The sequence below is a fragment of the Quercus lobata genome, chromosome 4 (genome assembly GCF_001633185.2).
Source record: "Quercus lobata isolate SW786 chromosome 4, ValleyOak3.0 Primary Assembly, whole genome shotgun sequence".
NCBI lineage: Eukaryota > Viridiplantae > Streptophyta > Magnoliopsida > Fagales > Fagaceae > Quercus > Quercus lobata.
This window is the reverse complement of record NC_044907.1, coordinates 91,232,794-91,253,429: the sequence shown is the minus strand read 5'-3', so window position 1 is coordinate 91,253,429 and position 20,636 is coordinate 91,232,794. Positions and strand designations below refer to the sequence as shown.

Sequence of the window (20,636 nt, the reverse complement as noted above, 5' to 3'; positions counted from 1 at the left end):
TTTTACAACTGAACGGTAATATATCATACATATTTAATTCTTCAAAACAACAAATTAGAGAAAAAAAAAAAAAAAAGAAGATTACAACGTAGGATGAGATAGCACAAGAGGAGGCTTACAAATCAATTGCAAGGCTTCCATTATTTTACATATAACATTATAGATATTGCATCACATATAAACTAAATCAGCAACTCATTTGAAGGTCCTAGTGCTCTAGAGAGGCTGAGCTCTGTTCATTTCTACTATCATCATTGTCATCAAACCTTTCTCTTGTGTTCAGGTTTATGAGTACACTCGAAATCTGTATGTACAAAAGCTCGCTCAACTTCTGGGAGTTGCTCAAGTTTTATTTGCAGTGACTCACCAATATTATGAGCTTTGTTCAGAAGCATTTCTTTTGGCAAAACTATGTCAACCTCCACAAAATAATGAGAACAAAAAGTGTATGCTCTTACTGTGTCAATGTGCTTGATACCTTTATGGTGGTTCCATATGAGATAGGTTAGCTTTGCCAAGAATTCAGGTGGTGCCGTCCTCCCAATTAGTGACCAGACATTCCCAATGACTGTCTTTGTCCATGTATTCATTGTATATAATGCTATCTGCATCACAGGTTCAAAAACATCAATATAGAAAGCTAGATTAAGAATTAACTCCAAGGAGCCAACGAATATTTTATCCTCACGCTACAAATAGTGGGCATTTCACTTAAAATATGAGACATTACAGTGAAAACCATTAGTTTTTTCATGCAAAACATAGCAGCTGGTAGAGGTATGCAGCCAACTCACCAACTTGCAAAAACTGACCTAATCCAATTCAACCCATCGGGTTGAGTCAGTTTTTAAGGGTTTATAGGTTGGGTTAAGTTGTGAATTTTTTTTTTTTTTTTTTTAATTTACAGTGGGTCAAGTTAGGTTTAGGTCATAAAATTTACAAATCCTTCTAACCCGACCCGATCCACTTATATTTAATATATATTTAAATTAAAATATATATATTTAAAAATATATTATTCAATTTTGTTATTTACTTTTTTTTGCCCATTTTCCTAAATAAAACTCAAACCTTAAGTTTTACTTATGATGTTTGTATTGGTTAGTGTTATACTCAAAGATTATTTAGTTATAAATTTGCTTTTATTTGTAATAGTGTTGTTCTAATTCTTAATCTAATAATAATAAAAGTAATTAAAAAAAAAAAAGTATAACACATGGATCCTACCAGATTCACGTGGATTGGGTTGGATTCCTGTGATGAGTTGGGTTAGGTTGGATTGGATTTTTTTAACCTACTAGTCATAATGAATTGAGTTGAAAAAACCTACAACCTGGCCCAACCTATGCACACCGCTATCTACTAGTAATTGTGATAGTTTTAGGAAGTTGACAATAAAGCTTTTTTTTTTTTTTTAGAGTAAAACCTTAATTGAATAAATTTGAAATTTACAAAACTGAAATGAATGAAAATAAAATCAAACGACTGAAATAAATTATGGTAAAACTTAGAGAATGTGTTTTGTATACTATTAAAGTACAAATAAACCCAATTATCAGAAGTGCATTAAAGCTGAAAGATAGGGAAAAAAATAGTCACTTATGAACTCACTATAATAGCTCCAATAGGATCAATCCACCAATAATATCGAATGGCCAGAACAGCTGCTACCAAACCAACTGAATTTGTAATAACGTCGAAAAAATGATCTTGAGCATAGGCTCTAACAATTTCATTTTTAAAATTTCGACAAAAGACCATGAGCAAAAACTTCACTATGGTTACAGAGACCATTATCCCAATCATCCATTTCTCCTTCCCTGAATCAGTTTTATGATGGGTCTGAAATAACACATGAAATGAAAATTAATTACTACAAAAATTAGAAATTTAGAATAGTCATGTTCAAATGTTTCTAAATATAATGTTTAGCGATGAAAATTTCATCACCTATCATTTTTTATATTAAACAAATTTAAATATGTTAGTGACAAAAATTTTCATTACCAAGATGACCGCCAATATTATGTGACAAATGATGTTTCGTTACCATATGTCTTATACAACGAAATAAGAACATATCGTGACGAAAAGTTTCGTCACCATAGTCCATTTTTGTTGCATTCACCAACTTAGAATGTGATCTAAGTAGGATCTTATACATTTCGGTAGTACCTCAAAACTTATGTCATCCTTAAGGTACCAATAATCAAGGTCACATAAGGGAGCTAATTTTCAAACCCTTCTCAAACCCCTGTTCACAGCCATCTATATCCTTAACATATATAGGTCAGAGCACAAAGTTGCATACCTTTGAAATGAATTCTCGACCAGACTCAAGCAGAACTTGTAATCCAAGAGTTGCCATTATTGCTGCAAAAACCATGATTCCCTGCAAGCTCAAGCTAAATTTGCAAATTATTTGTTAGTTTAAAACATTGTCATTTTTATAGATGTGATTATTTGCATGCCTTGGGTCCACATCCCCAAAAGTCAGTCATTTTTTAACCTACTTTCAAAACATATAATCTTGGCATCTTTGGGGTTAACTCTAATTTCATTAGTTGAAGATGCATAATTTTCACTCCACCAACTTCTGAGTAAACCATATGAGCCATAGATGCAACGGTATCTAAGGCTGTGTTTGTTTCATGTAAAATATTTTCTGAAAAATACTTATTTTCCGGAAATGCTATTTTCAGGAAAGGAAAATATTTTTAAGTGTTTGGTTGCATTTCAGAAAATGTTGTGAAAAATATTTTCTGGTGTTTGGTTATGTTGTTGAAAATACCATAGAAAACACAATAGAAAACACATTTTCTACTTATTGCTCACATTTTCTCAGCTGCCAAATAAATATATAATTTCATTCCTCAATCCAGAAACACAAATAAAACCCAGAAAAAAAAAATCATAATCCGGTCAAATTGAGAGAAGAAGGAAGAGAGAGAGGCGACTGGGTTCGACGAGAGGCGAGATCGCGCAGCAGAGGCGAAGGTGAGATCGCGCGGCGCGGTGCTGCGATCGCGATCGGAGCGAAGGCGAGATCGTGATCGGGGACGACAAATTTGGGTCGAGGATGATCGGTTTTGGGGTGCGACGAGAACGATTGGTTTTGGGTGGATTGGTGCTGGGGTGCGATGATCTCACCGATGGTGCGATCGACGCGATGAGGGTCTGAGATGGTGTGATCGAATGGGTTTTCTGGGTTTGACAAATGGATTTGGGCATTGCTCGACGAACGAGCTCGGTCTTGGGTTTTCTGGGTTCCTCGGAGTCGGTTTTTGGGTTCGTCGGAGTAAGTTTCTGGGTTCAGTCTCTTCTTCCTCTCTCTCTCTCTCTCTCTCTCTCTCTCTCTCTCTCTCTCTCTCTCTCTCTCTCTCTCTCTCTCTCTCTCTCTCTCTCTCTCTCTCTCTCTCTCTCTCTCTCTCTCTCTCTCTCTCTCTCTCTCTCTGCGCGTAGGCGCAATCTCCCTCTCACTCAGCTCTTTCTCTGTTTTCCGGAAAATGATATTTGAAGGTAAAATAAAAACGGAAATCAATTTACACCCCAACACAGGTCAACTGAAAAGCATTTCCGGAAGATGCATTTTCCATGCGCAACCAAACACCCATAAATACGGAAAAACATTTCCTGGAGTGATTTTCACCTAAAACAAACACAGCCTAAGTACACATGAAAACTCATTATTTATCAGTCTCAAGTTTCAACAACTTAAATGATTGGATTGGATGACTCACCACTGGCTGCATCCGGTTCTTTCCAATTGCATAACGATCCTGGTTTTTTTTTTCTCATGGCATTGGCTGTAAACCACAATATAAACCCTGACAAGAGATCTAAGAGTGAATCCAAGGTTGAGGCAATAACAGCCAACGATCTGCTCTCAATGGAAACATATAGTTTTGCCACAAAGAGGACGACGTTAGCCATGTTTGATACATAGATCGCCATCCTCTCACCCTTTGCAAGCTGCTGCATCTCATTCTGAGAATAACAATGAAAAAATATTGGTTTCTGATTTTTAGCTGCTGTATCTCATCCTAAGGAGGGGGTGAATTTTTCATTAACCATTTCATTTGGTCAAAATTTTGTCATAGTCATAAAGAAGCAAAACATGAACACAAATAGTCATTCAATATTGTTATTTATGCAACGAAACTCAGAAATTAGCTTCATTATCAAGGTGAACACGACCAACCTCTGTTAGACTTCCAGGCATACAACCTGTTTCAGTGACGGTCTCCATCTCAACAAACCCTTCAAGGAGCCTCTCTTGTTTCTCGTAATAATCAGCAACCTTGTTTCTTTTCCCTGCAGTCAAGAGTACGAGTATCACATTATGTTCAATGTTCATCACTAGTAAATGGATAAGGAGGTGAATGAACGCATCCTAAAGTTCTCAAATATTGATGTTTCTTTTTCCAAAAGAACCAAACATCAAGTTTGGTAAAGAATACTAAGAAAACATAAAATGATTTTGATATTACAACTCCATGCATAACACCTTAACGCAACAAGCCATATGTGGAGTGCCTTGATAAAACTATACATGCAGAGACACACGCACACATATAAAACAGTGATTGTTGCACGTCAGTGCGTACGTACACACAGTTTTTCAGCAACTGAAATCGTGAGATGATGGTACATGATTTCAGTTGTTGCACACCTGTATGTCCGTACACTGGCGTAGAACAAGTATTTTCCATATATATAGAGAGAGAGAGAGAGAGTCATGAAGAAGGCTTTGGAGTGTGAAGAAACCACCCTCACGAACTCTACTTTCAGCTATTGCAGGGAACTCCCGCACACTGAGCCTCCAAGCAGACGGAGACGACATGTCAGTCCTTGGTGCTGATGCAACATCTTGTGGCAAGAAATTCACCCTTGCGCTCTCATATCTCCAAGACTCAGATGACATGTCAGTCCTTGGTGGTGATTCAACATCTTGTGGCGCAACATTCACCCTTAAGCTCTCATGCCTCAAAGACTCAGTCCTTGGTGGCGATTCAACATCTTGTGGAACAACTTTCACCCTTCCACTCTTGAGCCTCCAAGACGCAGATGACATGTCAGGCCTTGGTGCTGATTCAACATCTTGTGGCATAACTCTCACCCTTCCGCTCTCATGGGTCACTTCCATGATGACCTTCTCTTTCCCTCTCTCTAATAACAAGACTCTACCCTTCTATGTTGAGGTTGAGCTTTTGTTATTTGATAGACAAAAACATGTGAACGTCTTCCATATATATAGAGCGAGTCTAGTATTGCTTGGCCTTCACTCCAAAGACCAAGACTCTCTATGTTGAGGTTGAGCTTTGTTATTTTTTAAACAAATATTCTAGGACTACAACGAATCTTATATTTATTTTCATAACAAACCATTGCATGATTGACTGTGAGTGGTGGATTTATGCAATAGTGGAGACAATATTTCAATTCAAATGACAAGATTATATTAAAAGAAAACATTAAAAGTAAAATTAATCTAAAAATTATTAATTAATAAGTATAATAAAATAAATGAAAAATTATAGGCCAAAGTGATACAATCTAATAAATGTGATAGATTTTTTGTTATTATTATATGGACCGGTTATTTTTTCCATTGAGCTGCCATGAGTAGGGTGAAAGTCCATGGGAATGAAATTTTAGAGCAGAACCCATTAGTTAGTGAGTAATACTACAATTACAAATTATTTTACAAAATTGTTGATATGTCATATTCTTATTATTTGTACTCATCTAAGCCCACAACTAGTAACCTTTTTTAACATATCAATGATAACTCACTACATCAGCAATTTATAAAAAATCTTATGAAAAAAATTGTAGCTTTAACATTTTCCTTAGCTAACTTTTTTTTTTTTTTTAATAAGAAAAAGATGATAAGTACTGAATTTTTTTTCTTAATATATGAGATGTTCTAAATCAGCTAAAAGACCTTCTTCATAAATATGATATTACCAAGAGTCAATTTTTGCAAAGTTCAGGAGAGGCAATTGCCCCTTCTCACTCCCTAGCTCTGTTGTTGGATTCATGTGAAGACAAGCAACTAATTACAGTCTGTAACATTGGATAATTGTGAAAATAAGTGTAAAATTAGTTGTGGTCCTAAAAGAACTCTCGTTTTCATTTCATTTATTTATTTATAAATAGGATAGTATTTCAAATCTATGGTGTCCACTTTACGATTATTGCTCTTTATTATCAGGTCAAAACACCAATTAGTTTTTAGTGTAGACTAGGGATCCATATTTCTTATTTGATGAGAAAAAATTTTATCAGTTGAACTAACTGGAACTCACAAAGCCTATGTTATTTGATACAAAAAATACTTTTTGCTTTTTGTCTCATATTTTTTTAATAGATAATCTTTATATATATATATATATATATATATATAGAAATAAGCTAGTTTTTAAATTATTATTTTTTTGTCACACAATAATATAAAAATTACAAAAAATTATATCTTTTTGTTAAATACTATATAAATAAATGACCAAAAATTATGGGTGCCTAAAAATAAGGCTTGATGTGGATCATAAAAAAAGATTTTTTTTTTTTTTTTTTTTCATAATTCAATAGTTATAACAAAAAATAAAAATGAATTTGAACTCTAAATATCTCAGAAATGCTGGAACAGTTGAATTACAAGACTCTTAGCCATAGTATGCACAATAATACAACAAGCATTGTAATGCATGGTATTGTCTAGTCTTCAATCCAAAAATGGAGACTTTCTACATTTTTTTTCATAAACTAGAGACTTTCTCCACACACACATATATCCTTTTTGTCTCAATTTTTTCTATAAATAATCTAACCCTCTTTTTCCAAATAAACTAACTTTTATTTTTTTATACACTTAATATAAAGGTTATAAAAATTATATTTTTTAATAAGAAAAAAGACTTGTTACACACACTTGTGTGGATGCAATAATGATTCTAAGTCACTATTTTAAATTTGAAAACATGACTTAAAGTCATGATTTCAATACATTTACATACTTGTGAATGCACTCAAGTGTGTAATAGACATTAATTTTTGGATACTCTAAACGAATTAGTTTAGGAAATTTTTTTAGAAACTTTTTATGGGAAAATAAAATGTAACTAATTTTTATAACTTTTTATATTTCCTATAAAACTAATATTAAAACTTTTTAAAAATAGTTTATTAACAAATATGCTATGACCACCTTGTTAACCCGACCCAAATTTAATAAATACCATGCAAATAAACTTTCGAAAACTGCCGTACTGACACCCAAAAAATGACTAGATGGATCATAATAAAAAATTAAAGTAGAAGAAAATAGAAAGGAAGGAACATCACAGTTGACATCTTCCACCTATAATAATTCATGCAAACTAAGAGCAACTTCCACGTAGCATTATAAAGATTACGTGCAGAAAGTGCCTGTTCGTTCGAGTTCATATCTGACTCGGATATTCATATTACTCCTGTGTTTCCTATGGGCGAGCAAAACCAGTTTTATTATAAAAAGTTTACAAATTGAGTTAGTAACTATCATTGTTGGGTTGTGTAGGATTAAACACTTTACTTTATAATAATTAATTTATTATATATATATATATATATATATATATATTATACATGCAAACCTGGTTGAATGGTATACTAATTTAAATATTTTATTCTGCATAAAGTATCGACTATTAAATCCACTCTATGGGCTCGACTTGGTGGTTTTTCTTAAAAAAACAATCGACGTATACCAAATCGATCGTCACATATTAATTTAAATATGTTATATATGTTTATAATAAAAATAAGGTAAAATGTATCATAACTCCCTAAGATATGCCTAGTATGCGCCTTTGGTTCATAAAATTTCAAAAGTGAGAATTATTAATTTCTGAAATTTATAAAATAAGTGTAATTAGTTTCTCTGTTAACTTCCATCGCTTCTCTTGCCTGTATGTGTGTTTGGGATCTAAGTTTCAGCTCGTGTTTTGCTGAATTTGTTTACACAGGTCTCGAACAAAAGAAAATTGGATCCCATGTGTGTTTGCAAAAAGCAACTTTTAAGATTTGCTTTAGCTTTATTTTTGCAACTACAAAAATATTATTAGTAGGTCCCACACAACTAGAAATTGGGTCTCATGTGAGCCGTGACGGCTCCAAAAATTTTGTTTAGGGAGTCATTAAGAAATTTAAATTATAAAAATTTTAATAAAAGAGAACTTGGATATATTAAGTTATCGACTAAAAATAAATGAATTTTTACAATTTTCTTCTATAAGTTTTCAAATTTTGAATTGTTACATGATAATTCATTATGAGTATTTATTGCCAACGTGAGTAACTATGGCCATTTTATTTTGTTAAGTTTGTCTAAATTTTTATTTTTATGCAGTTATTATTATATATTTGTTATTGTTTTTATAAAAATATTTTAAACTAAATGACTAAACTCAACTTATTGGCTTTATATTAATTATTGATGCACACAACCACACTCATTCGTACATAAAATAATTCACTACATGTTTACTTAACCAATCAAATGCTTGAAAAATCACTAACTTTGCAATTTTTTTCTTGAATTTTTCTAACTTTATGATAAAAAGTTATCATAACATGATAACTATACACACTCATGTCACAAACACTCTCTATTTCCTAATTATTAAATTATATAAAGTTATATTATATTTATATTGTACACACACAAACATTTACACACGTCATTATTCATACAAATAACATTATAACAAAAAGTATTGCACACAATCAATATTAGACAAACTCATACACATATAATATAAATTTATAATAAAAAGTGACACCCACAATTCACAAACACCTACTCTTAAAGTCGGAAACACTTGTAATAAGGATGTATAATATTTAAGCCAGGGTGTGCAAAAATATTTTTAAGAAAAAATTAATGTATTAAACTAACAAAAAAAATGATTAAATATATATATATATATATATATATATATATATATATCTTTTTTTTCTTTTTTTGAAGTCAGGGGGTTCATTTGAACCCTTGAACAAAGTGCCCTGCATATAGGTCTGCAAAAAGCAACTTATAAGATTTATGTTTAGACCGAAGAAGATAAGAGAGCTTAAGAGAGAAATGGATGAGGGTGAACTGCCTATGGTGGCGACAACCAACTAAAGGCGGAGCAAGGAGGCTCAAGTTAGAGAGAGAATCAGAAAGTGAGAGAGAGCTTGACATTAGAAAGAGAAGGAAGGTGGTGTTAAGAATTTTTTTTGTTCGTTTAGGTTCCCGGAAAATGTTGCAAAACGAGAAAAAAAAAATTGAATTATTGTATTTTTTTTTTCAGTTTTAGTTGTTATTTTAATTATTCAAAATATGTTTTTATTTTAATTATTTTAGGTTTTTATCTGACCTAGAATATTAATACATGTGTCACAATTTAATTGGATCGAATAGCACACGTCATAAGCTTATGTGGCACTTAACGGACACATCAGCATAAAACTAATAGAAGTGCTGACAATCAAAATGGTATGAAACTTCAGGGTGTAAAATCCAAATTTTGAAACTTTTGGATGTAAAATCAAAAAATTCTCAAGTGACAAGGTGTGTTTTGCATTTTAACTTATTAATAATGTTTGTGAGTTACACATTCAATATATTTCTATTTCACTTTTAGTTTTTTTCTAGTGTATTTTCAACAACAACAAAAATAAACTTATTTTGTTTTGCTTTTAACTTTTATTTGTAGTACTTTTAACAAATAATTAAAAAAAGTTGTTCTCAATAACAGGGGGGAAAATTTCACTTTACCACCTTAAACTATATCCCAGATTACATTTTGCACCTTTAACTTTTCGAATGCACAATTTGCACCATAAACTATAACCTTTGTTACACTTTATACTTCAAAATTAAGTTTGCTGTTAACTTGGATGGAAATCCAAAGTTTAAGGTGCAAAATATAATCGAAAGTATAGTTTAGGGTGGTATAGGATAATTTCTCCTTTGTTTTTAAGAGATTAAGAAGACGGGCAATTGAGTATTTTTACATGATGTCATATTTTTCCATCTATGTTAACAGCAAACTTAACATCAGGGTGCAAAGTGTAACAAGAGTTATAATTTACGGTACAAAACATATATTCAAAAAGTTTAGGCGAAAAACTCATTTTCGTCCCTACATTTTCATGCGATTCTCACTTTGGTCCCTAACTTTTAGTTTTACCGCTTTTAGTCCCTATCCTAAAAAACGCATCTCGTTTTTTTCTCTGCTGTTACATCAGAGACGAAAAATGCACACATGTCAAACTTAGTGCACTGTTGACACACAAAAAGCTAACGTGGCCATTAAAATAATAAAAAAAAAATGTTATTTGGCATTAAAAAATACCACGTCAGCATTTAAATTAAAAAAAATTAATTTATTAATTTTAACTAAATAAAAAAAATTAAAAACAGAATTAAAAACTAAAAATCATATGAATTGAGATTTGAGTGTGTCTTGAACAAGAACAACAAGAACACAAACCCAGATCCAAGAACACAAACCCAGAAATTTAAAAAAAAAAAAACCATTTAACACCGAATTCTCCAACAAATCACTAATCCACATGATTTTCACAAAGTCCATAATTGAGTAACTAATCAGCCATACAAAACCGAATTCTCCAGCAAATCAAACCCATAAACCCAGTAAACAATCCAATCTCCAATAAACCCATAAACCTATATTTTCTTAGGAAACAAACACAAAATAAACCCAAAAAATTGAGCTCAAATACAAATTCATAAATCGCCCCCATTTTCTCAAACCCAACAAAATCATCAAAGACCCGTAACCATAACAAGCCACACCCAAAATCTGGGTTTGTTTTCACTCACTCTCTCTCTAGCAGTTGTGAGTGAGAGAAGTTTTGGTGGGATTTTTTTTTTTTTTTTTTTTTTTTTTGTTCTAGGTTAGAACGGAGGAGGGATGGTGATGGCGGAGAATGATCAGGAAGCGAGTGGTACCAAGTCAAAGTCGAAGTCTACATGGAAGACTCCGACGGCGGTGGCAATGAATGGCGACGATGCTCCTCCTCCTTCTCCTGTAATTATTGGTGCCTCGCCTGATTCTTGGCCAGCTCTTTCCGATGCGGCCACAGTGGCAGCGACAGGAGGAGCAACCTCAAAGCCTTGAGGTAGAGGTTGGAGAGCGAGCCAATGGCGTCGCAATAGGCGGTCGAAGAGTTTCAAGAGAGAAGTTGGGATTTTTTGCTTCACCTCTACCATTGCTAGGTGGGTTGATATGGAGGGAGATCTTGTGTTTTGCTTTGTGGCTTTTGGATTGGATTTGGGTTCTTGGCTTCTTGCTGTTGCTTTTGCTATTGTAATGATGACATTTTTTAGAGGAGAGAGAGAGAGGTGTTGTTGGTGTTGTTACATTTGAGATCTAGGTGTTGCTTTTTTGAGTGAGTTTGAGTGAAGGAAAGAAAGTGTGTATGTGGGTGTTTTTTTCTTTCTTTGTTCTTAGATCTGGAATTCTGTTGTTCTTGTTCAAGACACACTTAGATCTCAGGGTTTGGTTATTATTTTTTTTTAATTTCTGGGTTTGTGTTCTTGGATCTGAGTTTGTGTTCTTGTTGTTCTTGTTTGAGATACACTTAGATCTCAATTCATATGATTTTTAGTTTTTAATTCTGTTTTTAATTTTTTTTATTTAGTTAAAATTAATAAATTAATTTTTTTTAATTTAAATGCTAATGTGGCATTTTTTTTAATGCCAAATAACATTTTTTATTATTATTTTAATGGCCACGTTAGCTTTTAGTGTGCCACCAGTGCACTCCGTTTGCCACGTGTGCATTTTTCGTCTCTGATGTAACGGTAAGGACAAAAACGAGAGGTGTTTTTCAGGATAGAGACTAAAAGCGGTGAAAATAAAAATTAGGGACCAAAGTGGGAATCATATAAAAATGTAGGGACGAAAATAGGTTTTTTGCCAAAAGTTTATGGTACAAAGTGTAATCAAGGGTATAATTTAAGGTGGTAAAATATATTTTTTCCCCCAATAATAGACACTCCAACCAGTGTTACAATCTTACTCAAACCTTCACAAAAATAAAATAAAAAGTAAAATAAAATAAAAAAGGCATTAAAAAAAAATTACCAAGAAAAGAACTTTAACTATAAGCTCTCTTTGGGCCTGTTTGGTTAGTTATCTCTAACCAACATTTTCACATTTTAAACGATTTTACATACTTTTCAACACATTTTTTCATCCACACGTATATCAAAAACACTCAAACAACATTATTCAAACTAACTTACCAAACAGGCCCGTCTCTGTCACAGATTGTCTTTGAAAAAAAATTTAGATTTGTATAGAAAATGACAAATTTGATGCATGTGTAGGAAATTTAGTTTCTACATGCTGGTTTAGACTCCAATGTGAGGGAATGACCTTTGCAAAGATGGAGAACATATTCGTAACCTTTTTTTCATAGTGTTTGCACTTTGCAGAACATTTTTTTTTTTTTAATAATCTTTAAAGATAACCCATTTTTCAACCTACATCCAACCTCACTTAGAGCGCAAAAGGGTGACTTCACAACCTAAGGGTAGCATCTTAATTCTGACCATTTGATCCTCAGTCAATCCACTAAAACAAGTCTTGATGTCATAACAATCAAAACAAGTGGTCACAAACCTCAATCAAACCATCAAATTGAAAGATATCGAAGAATCAAGTTTCAACGGTAAAGATGCACTCATATTGTCAAGCCTAATCATATATGATTATGAATAATTGGTTTTGATTGGTCTCATTTAGGATCAATTCAAATAAATGACATGTCATGGTCCTATTGGTTCAAGGCTAACACTAAAGGTAAGCCACACACACATAATTAGTCCTACCATTATTCATATATGAACCCTTAATTTTAGTCAAAATTGATCATTAAAATTAGTGTAAATTGCAACTTACTTACCTGTGATTTAGCCGAAATTTAAGTTGCTTACTCGTAGTTTGAAATTTGGCACTTTACCAAGAGTCCAAATCTTCTGTCTCATCTTTCTTGCTCCACTCCATGCTCCACTAATAAATATTTGCCATATGTACACCTATTTAAGTCAAATTTAATTTTCAGGTTTTTATTATTTAGTTTCCTAAAATAAATCAAAAAACTCAAACCCTCCCCACAGCCACCATTACTATTCCTCCTCCTCCACCACCACCACCACCAACAAGCTTCGTTGGCACCACCAAGAGGAGATCTGACATCATCAACGGCCTACCACCCCCGCCAACCACCCACCCACCACCACCGGTTGTCAGTTACCAAAAATGAATTTAAAAAAAAAAAAAAAAAATCAACACATCCCCCATCAATCACCACCGATCCACCACTCTTATTCAGCGCCTCTAGGAAGAGATGGCGACGCCATCAAAGCCGCCATGTCTGGGTACTAGCCATGGATTTGAAGAAGAATGGCGGTCATGGATACCCACCAACAAGATGTCATAAAACTAATATTAGACATGTTTTTTGAAGACAAGGAGTGGTGGTGGATAGCCATTGATGTCACCAGTGATCTTCTCAAAGTAGCGCCGGCGAAGTTGGTGGTGGTGGTGGTGGCTGGTGGGGATTATTTGAGTTTTTGTTTTTTACTTTTTGGGTTTTTTATTTATATTAGGAAACTGAAACAATGAAAGGCTAAAAATTATATTTGACTTAAATAGGTATACATATGGCAAATATTTATTGGTGGAGCATGGGGAGCAGGAAAAATGAGACACAAGATTTGGACTCCTCAATTAGGCTTCCATAACCCACCTCTATTTAAAATTGAGTTAAATGTGTATTTTTGCTCTCTTTTATGTCTCTCTCCTCCAAAAACAAGAAAAAAACATAGAAAAACATGAGAAAATAAATCAAAAAGGAAGGGTTTTGTAAAAATTAAGAACAAAACATTACTACTACCATAGAGGCTTCTGTTAAGAATCATCAGATCTAGCAAAAACAAATTCTTTCATCCATTTCTAAGCAACCAACGAAGCCATAGCATCTAAAGCTTAAATCAAACCCAAAAAATTCGGACTTCAAATTTGTTGCAACTCCATGGCTGATCTAAGAAGAAGGCTGGGGTTTGTGTTGAGTTTGGTTTCTGGGGTTCGTTAATGGTGGATTAGGATTAGGAGTTTTGACTGAAGGAAGGCTTCAACGTAGATGTTTTGGTTTCGATTAAGTTGTTAAATTAGTTTGGGGTTTGTTAATGGTGGGTTTGGGTTTGGGGCCATGAATTTGTTAAGATTAGGTGTGATATTCTGGTTTGGTTTTGCGATGGAGGAGGGCTTAGTGGAGGATTTATTTTTCTTATGTTAGAATCATACGACTAGTGGGAGTAATTTTCTTTGACCTCTTAATTTTCATTAAATTTTTCTCTTCCTTCTGTTGTTCAGTTTGGTCCTACAGCTAATTCCTTTTCAGTTTCACATTTACATCCTTGGATGATTTTAATTTGTGGGCATCACTAGCTATCGTTTTTCCCTTGAGTGATCTTCCACTATTAGGATTCTTGGCATCCTGCTCTATTGAATCCTTTACTGATCTATAATCACCTCTAGATTTTCTTTTTCTTAGACTTCTTTTTGCCCATATGTTCATCTGGTGTGTTGTGACATCAAAACTTTGAATATGTCATCATTTGTTTAGTGATGTCTCTCCGTCTTAATTATTTTATAAAACAATTAAATTGCAAAAGAAAAGTAACCATAACCATACCCTTGGATCAGTTGCTAATCCAAACTCTGTATGTGAGAAAACTCAAACGTAAAGAACTATGTTCCTCCTAACTCTTTGTATGGGTATTTGTTGGAATCTGTCAATTTGATGCAATTAGTGTAAATGTAAGATTGAAATGCTAAAATGTTGAATAAAATTTTTTACCAACAACTTTTTTTATCTTATTTTCTCTTGTTTTTCTATGTTTTCTCTTGTTTTTAGAGGAGAGAGACATAGAAGGAAGCAAAAATACATATTTAACCCCATTTTTAATAAAGGTGGGTTATAAAACCATAACTGAGCTAACCTCAGTGGGTAAAGTGTTAAATTTCAAACCACAGGTAGACAACTTAAATTTTAGTCAAACCACTGGTGAGTAAGTTATAATTAGCCCTTAAAATTAATTAATTTGATAACAATTGAGGTTTTATCATGTCTGGTTAGGATTAATTAGGTGCAATATCGGAAAAAAAAATCGAAACATCAATTACAAATTGAAGCTAAAAAGGAAGCTAATGGTTGTCACTACTCACTAGGTCCAAATATCAACCGGCACTTGGACTAATCATCAATTTGCGAATTGGAACTTAAAGAAAATTGACCCCAATTTCTTTCCTTTCCAGTTTTTCCTAGCTAATTACTCCAATGAACCCCAACTTTAATGCCCTCAACCCTCTAGAACCTTCCCCCTACCACTATAAACAGAGGAGAATTCCTCATTTCAAAGCACTGATCCACTCCCTTAAACCTCTAAAGAGAGTAAGAGTACTTGTCATACCTTGGCCTACCTGCAATTCGAGGTATTGAGAAAGTGTCTAATCTCTACTTCCCCTCTAGACCTTTGGAGTAATTCCCCTAAGATCTTAGAAGATGTAAAGAAATAGCATTATGAATATGGTCTTCCTAAGTCTTGGAGTGCAATTTTGTTTCAATGTTCTATTTGTAGGATTTGATAAGGAATCCCTCATTCTTAGTGGCAAATCCAGGATTTTTTTTTAGAGTGGTTATTAAAAAATTTAAATTATACAAAATTTAATAAAAAGATAACTTGAATAAATTTGCATTACCAAAAAAAAAAAAAAAAAAAACACATGAATACAAATACATGAAGTTTTACAATTTATTTCTACTAATAAAATGAAAAGGCAAAAAGGGGACTAATGAGAGATAAAGGGAGAGCCAAGGATGCTAAAATGAGAGTAAAAAATTATATGATAATTACCTTCTATTTTAACCCTTTTTTTAGAGACAAAAAAACACATACACAAAGGAGAGGAAATTAATGAGATTCTAATACAAATTCACACTACAAACTCCACCCAAAAATCATAGCAACTTTTAAGGGAGGTTGTAACAAGTAATATAATACATAACACACTCTCTTAAGCAACGTGGGACAATTAACTTTGTTTTTGTTGTTGTTGTTATTTTTTTAAGAAACAAACACAAGGGAAAGAAAATGAGATTCTAACACAAGTTTTCTACGACTCCACTTAAAAGCCGTGATATATTTTTCTTTATTTGTTTTTGTTTGACATTTTCTGTTTGTTGTTATGGCTATTTTTGCTGTTATTATTTAAATTTTTTAACTTTTTTTGTTTAAGAGGTAAGGATTATCTTTGTAGGGTCAATATTATTTTTGTTGAAACCAAATTTTTGAGATTCTCGAGTTAGGGTGTTTAATATTACTTTTAGGGTAGTCAAGATAGCTTAGTTTTAAAAAAATCATGTATGTATGTATATCTATATATATATATATATATATATATATATATATATATTTTTTTTTTTTTTCTTTTTCTTTTTCTTTTTCTTTTTTTGCGCGTCAGGGTGTTCAGTTGAACACCCTAAACTCAATGTGCAGTTGCCCCTACTCCTTGTTCTTATTTTTATTATTTCTAGATTTTTATGTAGTTTAGTTTATTTATGTTTTAGCCTTAGAAAATCATGTTGGTTGCTTGAATATGTTTTGAATGTTCTTCACTTGTTTGTATGATGTTCTTCACATGCTCGTGCATACAACCCAGCCAGATCCTAGGATGTTATGGATTCCAACCTAAGACATGTTTGTTATTTTATTTTTTCACTATGCACAAACAATCACATGTAACTATTTCAATTCCAATCAAGATCACATGCAATTGATAGTGATGTTGTTTGCATGGATGAATATGCAATTGATAGTGATGCCATGTTGTTTTTATGGATGATGTACCCACCACAATCTCTAATTTAAATTTTTGTATGTTAATAATTTAGTAAAATTATTGTGACATTTTATTGTCTCCCTGGTATTACTCATAAAAATAATCTTGGTCCCCAAATATAAGCCTTAACCCCTTAAAAAAAATAAAAAACCCAAATAAGAACAATAAAAATTAGTCCAAATAACTCAAACAACAAATGAATAAATATTAAAAAAATCTATTCTATAAAAAAAAAAATGAAAACTCTTAATTATTCAAATTTTTAACTCATTCAACCCATTACATAAAAATAATCCTTAATTTCATTTTTTTTCCCCTAAAAATTGGTACCAAGGGAGATACTGTTGCCGTGAGTTCTCCTTAATGACACCAGTAGTTCTACCCTCCTCGGCTTTGTAGTCACAGTAGATATCATCTCTCTCTCTCTCTCTCTCTCTCTCTCTCATACTTTCATCTCAATGTTCTTATTTCGCACTTTATCTCTCATTAGTCCCTTTTTTCTTTTTCTTTTTGTTAGTAGAAAAAAATGGTAAAACTTAAATTATTTGCATTTTTTTTGTCTATATATTCAAGTTTTTTGATTGGTGTCTCATGATTACAAGTCCAAATTAGTTGGGTTCTTATACGCACCAGAGCAACAATGAGGTTCAATTTACCTTGTTTGCAGTCCAAACAACAAAATATGAAAGTTTCTTCAATGAACTCTTGGGGTTGCCCTCGTCATCTCCTTAACCCACCTCTTTCACAATATCTTGCACGCAATAGGCAACACCGTGCATGATTAGGTGTTTTGTTCAAGTGCCCACATTTTAGGTTTTTTTTTTTTTTTTTTTTTTCCTAAAGGTCATGCTAATGGATGCCCTTAGAATAATGATTAATAATTTATTTTAGAAAAATTTTAACATTACTTTTATGAGAAATGGAAAAAAATTGTTAAAATATTAATTGTTTTTTTTTTTTCTCATAAAAATTTTTTTTAAGTGAATTGTTAACTATTACCCTAAGGGCATCCGTTAGTATTTTCTTTTTTCTAATACTAACGTAGCCCAACTACAGAGTATGGTAACAAGGAGAGGGAATTCCAAGATTTGTTTGCCGATTCAATTATTGTGACATAAATTATGTCATCATGGATTATAAAGAAAAAAACCAATCGCATGTCAGCCCGTCATGCAGTGGCCATATCATATGCCAGATCATCTAACTTCCAACCATTGTTATTTCCCCCCTGATAGGCCACTTTCTCATTTTGTTTTTTGCACATATTCTATTGTTAGGATCTATCCCAAAATCACTTAATTGACCTATTTGGGTCTTGTATACACGAAACTTGTCAACCCACTTCTACGTGCTCATCACAATGTCCTTCAACGGTCTCTTCAGGCCATCAGAGTAGCCATTCTCTAGCCCTTGTTGCCGTGCTTAGGCCAAAGCGGCCTTCCTCGGCCATTGATGAAACCATTCTTAGGCCAATGCAGCCATCTTCCGGCAGTATTCTAACATTGACAATTTGCATGTGTCTTCCTCCGTTGTGCCCAATCCATTCACTTTCAAGGTCATTTTCTAGGCATCATTCAAAGACATTTTCAAGGGATCTCCTCAAGATTATTCCAAACTCAAGGCTCTATTGAGTTACCACCTTAAGTTTAAGGGGGAAAGTTGAGAAGAATGAAAATATGTCAAGCCCCCGCCAACTGAGGAAGACCAAACTCATCGCATGTATTCCAACTCCATCGGCAAACAATCAGGAGAATCAAATATACAAGGAAAGTAATGACTATTTACTTAAAAGCAAATTGCATAATGTTAGAGATGTTGTCTGTAATATTTGTGTATATAAAAAAACTCATGTATCAAAAGAATACACAAATCTAATGTCAAATATGTAGTCATCTAGAGCTTTACACGATGGACATAGGTCATTAGATCAAACCACATAATTCTCATTGTGTTCTTGTTTCTTTTCTCTTTCTCCTTTCTTTTGCTTCTGCTTAATTTTAACTACAATATTTTTTCATTTTATTTTAATTTTAACATAATATCAGAGCCACCTTTAGTATATATAGTTGCTTCGATCATTTGTTAAAAAAAGTAATGTGTTTTATTTCCAATAATGTTCCTGATAATAAGTCTTTAAATGATGATCATTGTTTAATTTTCTCTTTAGTTAATCAAACCAGACTTAGTTTTCCTTGCACTTCAATTTTATCCATCCAAGCTTTTGAATTATTGCATACTGACAAGGGTACCTCTATTTGTGGGGCTCATTATTTTGTAATCATTGTTGATGATTACTAATGATGTATGGGTTTGTCTAATAAAATATATAAATCAGATACTCGTTCACTTTTACAATCATTTGTACAACTTATTGAAACTCAATTCTCTACCACTAAGAAAATCATTTGAACTGATGATAGACTTGAATTTGACATTCCCTCCTATTATTCGACCATAGGCATAGTCTATCAAATCAAACCTGTTGTGTCTCCACTCCTTAGTAGAATCAATAAATATATATATATATATATATATATATATATGCAGAGACCTCATGTGGGAGTGTATGAGCTCCAGTCATGTGGCACTCTAATATTAAATTTAGCATTTTTAACATCTTCTTATTAAGTTGTTTTTACTATTACCCAATAAATCATGTTAACTTCTTTTTACTATTATCTAAAAGATGGGTTGTTATTAAAAATTAAACCAAACCTTATAAAAAGCCCAAAACCACTTATTCCTTACATATTATGACCTAAACAAGATCTTTTCCCATGTGTAGATGAAAGTCCAGACCCTAACCCACTTGAAAATTATCTTTCTCCTCCCTCATGCATAGATGAAACTTGAAAGCCAAGACCCTGACTCACTTAGAAACTCTCTTCCTCCGTACAAGCTTCCCTTCAACTACACACACTCTTCAACTTCTTTACAAACAACGGTTTGTAGTTCGGATTCACTAATCTTATCTGACCAAACCAACTTTTCTAATCATTTTTCAAGTCTTAATTCAACCATTATGTGTAAACAAATGGAGATGTATGGTCAAGAAAGATATACAATTACTCCAAAAAATAATAATAATAAGGAAATGTACAATTTAACCACAACAATCTCACCACTCTCTCTCTCTCTCTCTCTCTCTCTCTCTCTCTCTCTCATATTTTGAGTGCTATATTAGGATTCCCCAAATTGAAAATAGTATTCAATCTTACCAATGAGTTACACATTGGAAGGATTGTCCACTAAGATAATGAGTGTTTCTCTTGCTGTGTCACAGGAGTAATTCTTAAGTAATCCCAAAGAACGGTGAATAGTGCTATCTTATCTCACATTTATGGTAAGGTCCACTCATTAAATTTATAGTGAGGTCCATCATGAATGTAAAAGGAGGGAGTTCCATTTTACTATACTCCGAGAGCACCTAAAACTTTTTCGTGTTAAAGAAAAAGTCAAATGCTATGTGATATGGCATAGTCACTAATAGTCATATTGCATTCAATTATATTCGTATTAAATTTTAAGTTGTCTATGATGCTATGATAATAGGTTTGAAAACCAATTTGTTAACGACTTTTAATATGCTCCTACAACCGATTTAGAAATTTAAAAGTTGGATCAAATTGTTTGTGTGCCTTCAAATTGCAGGTTTTTTTTTTTTTTTTTTTA

General features: G+C 32.8%; 1 pseudogene; it reads right to left on the bottom strand.

Annotated features, from left to right (window-relative positions):
• Nucleotides 1–260: 260 nt before the first annotated feature.
• LOC115987908 lies at nt 261–4,846 on the bottom strand (annotated as a pseudogene).
• Between the last annotated feature and the right edge of the window lie 15,790 nt (nt 4,847–20,636).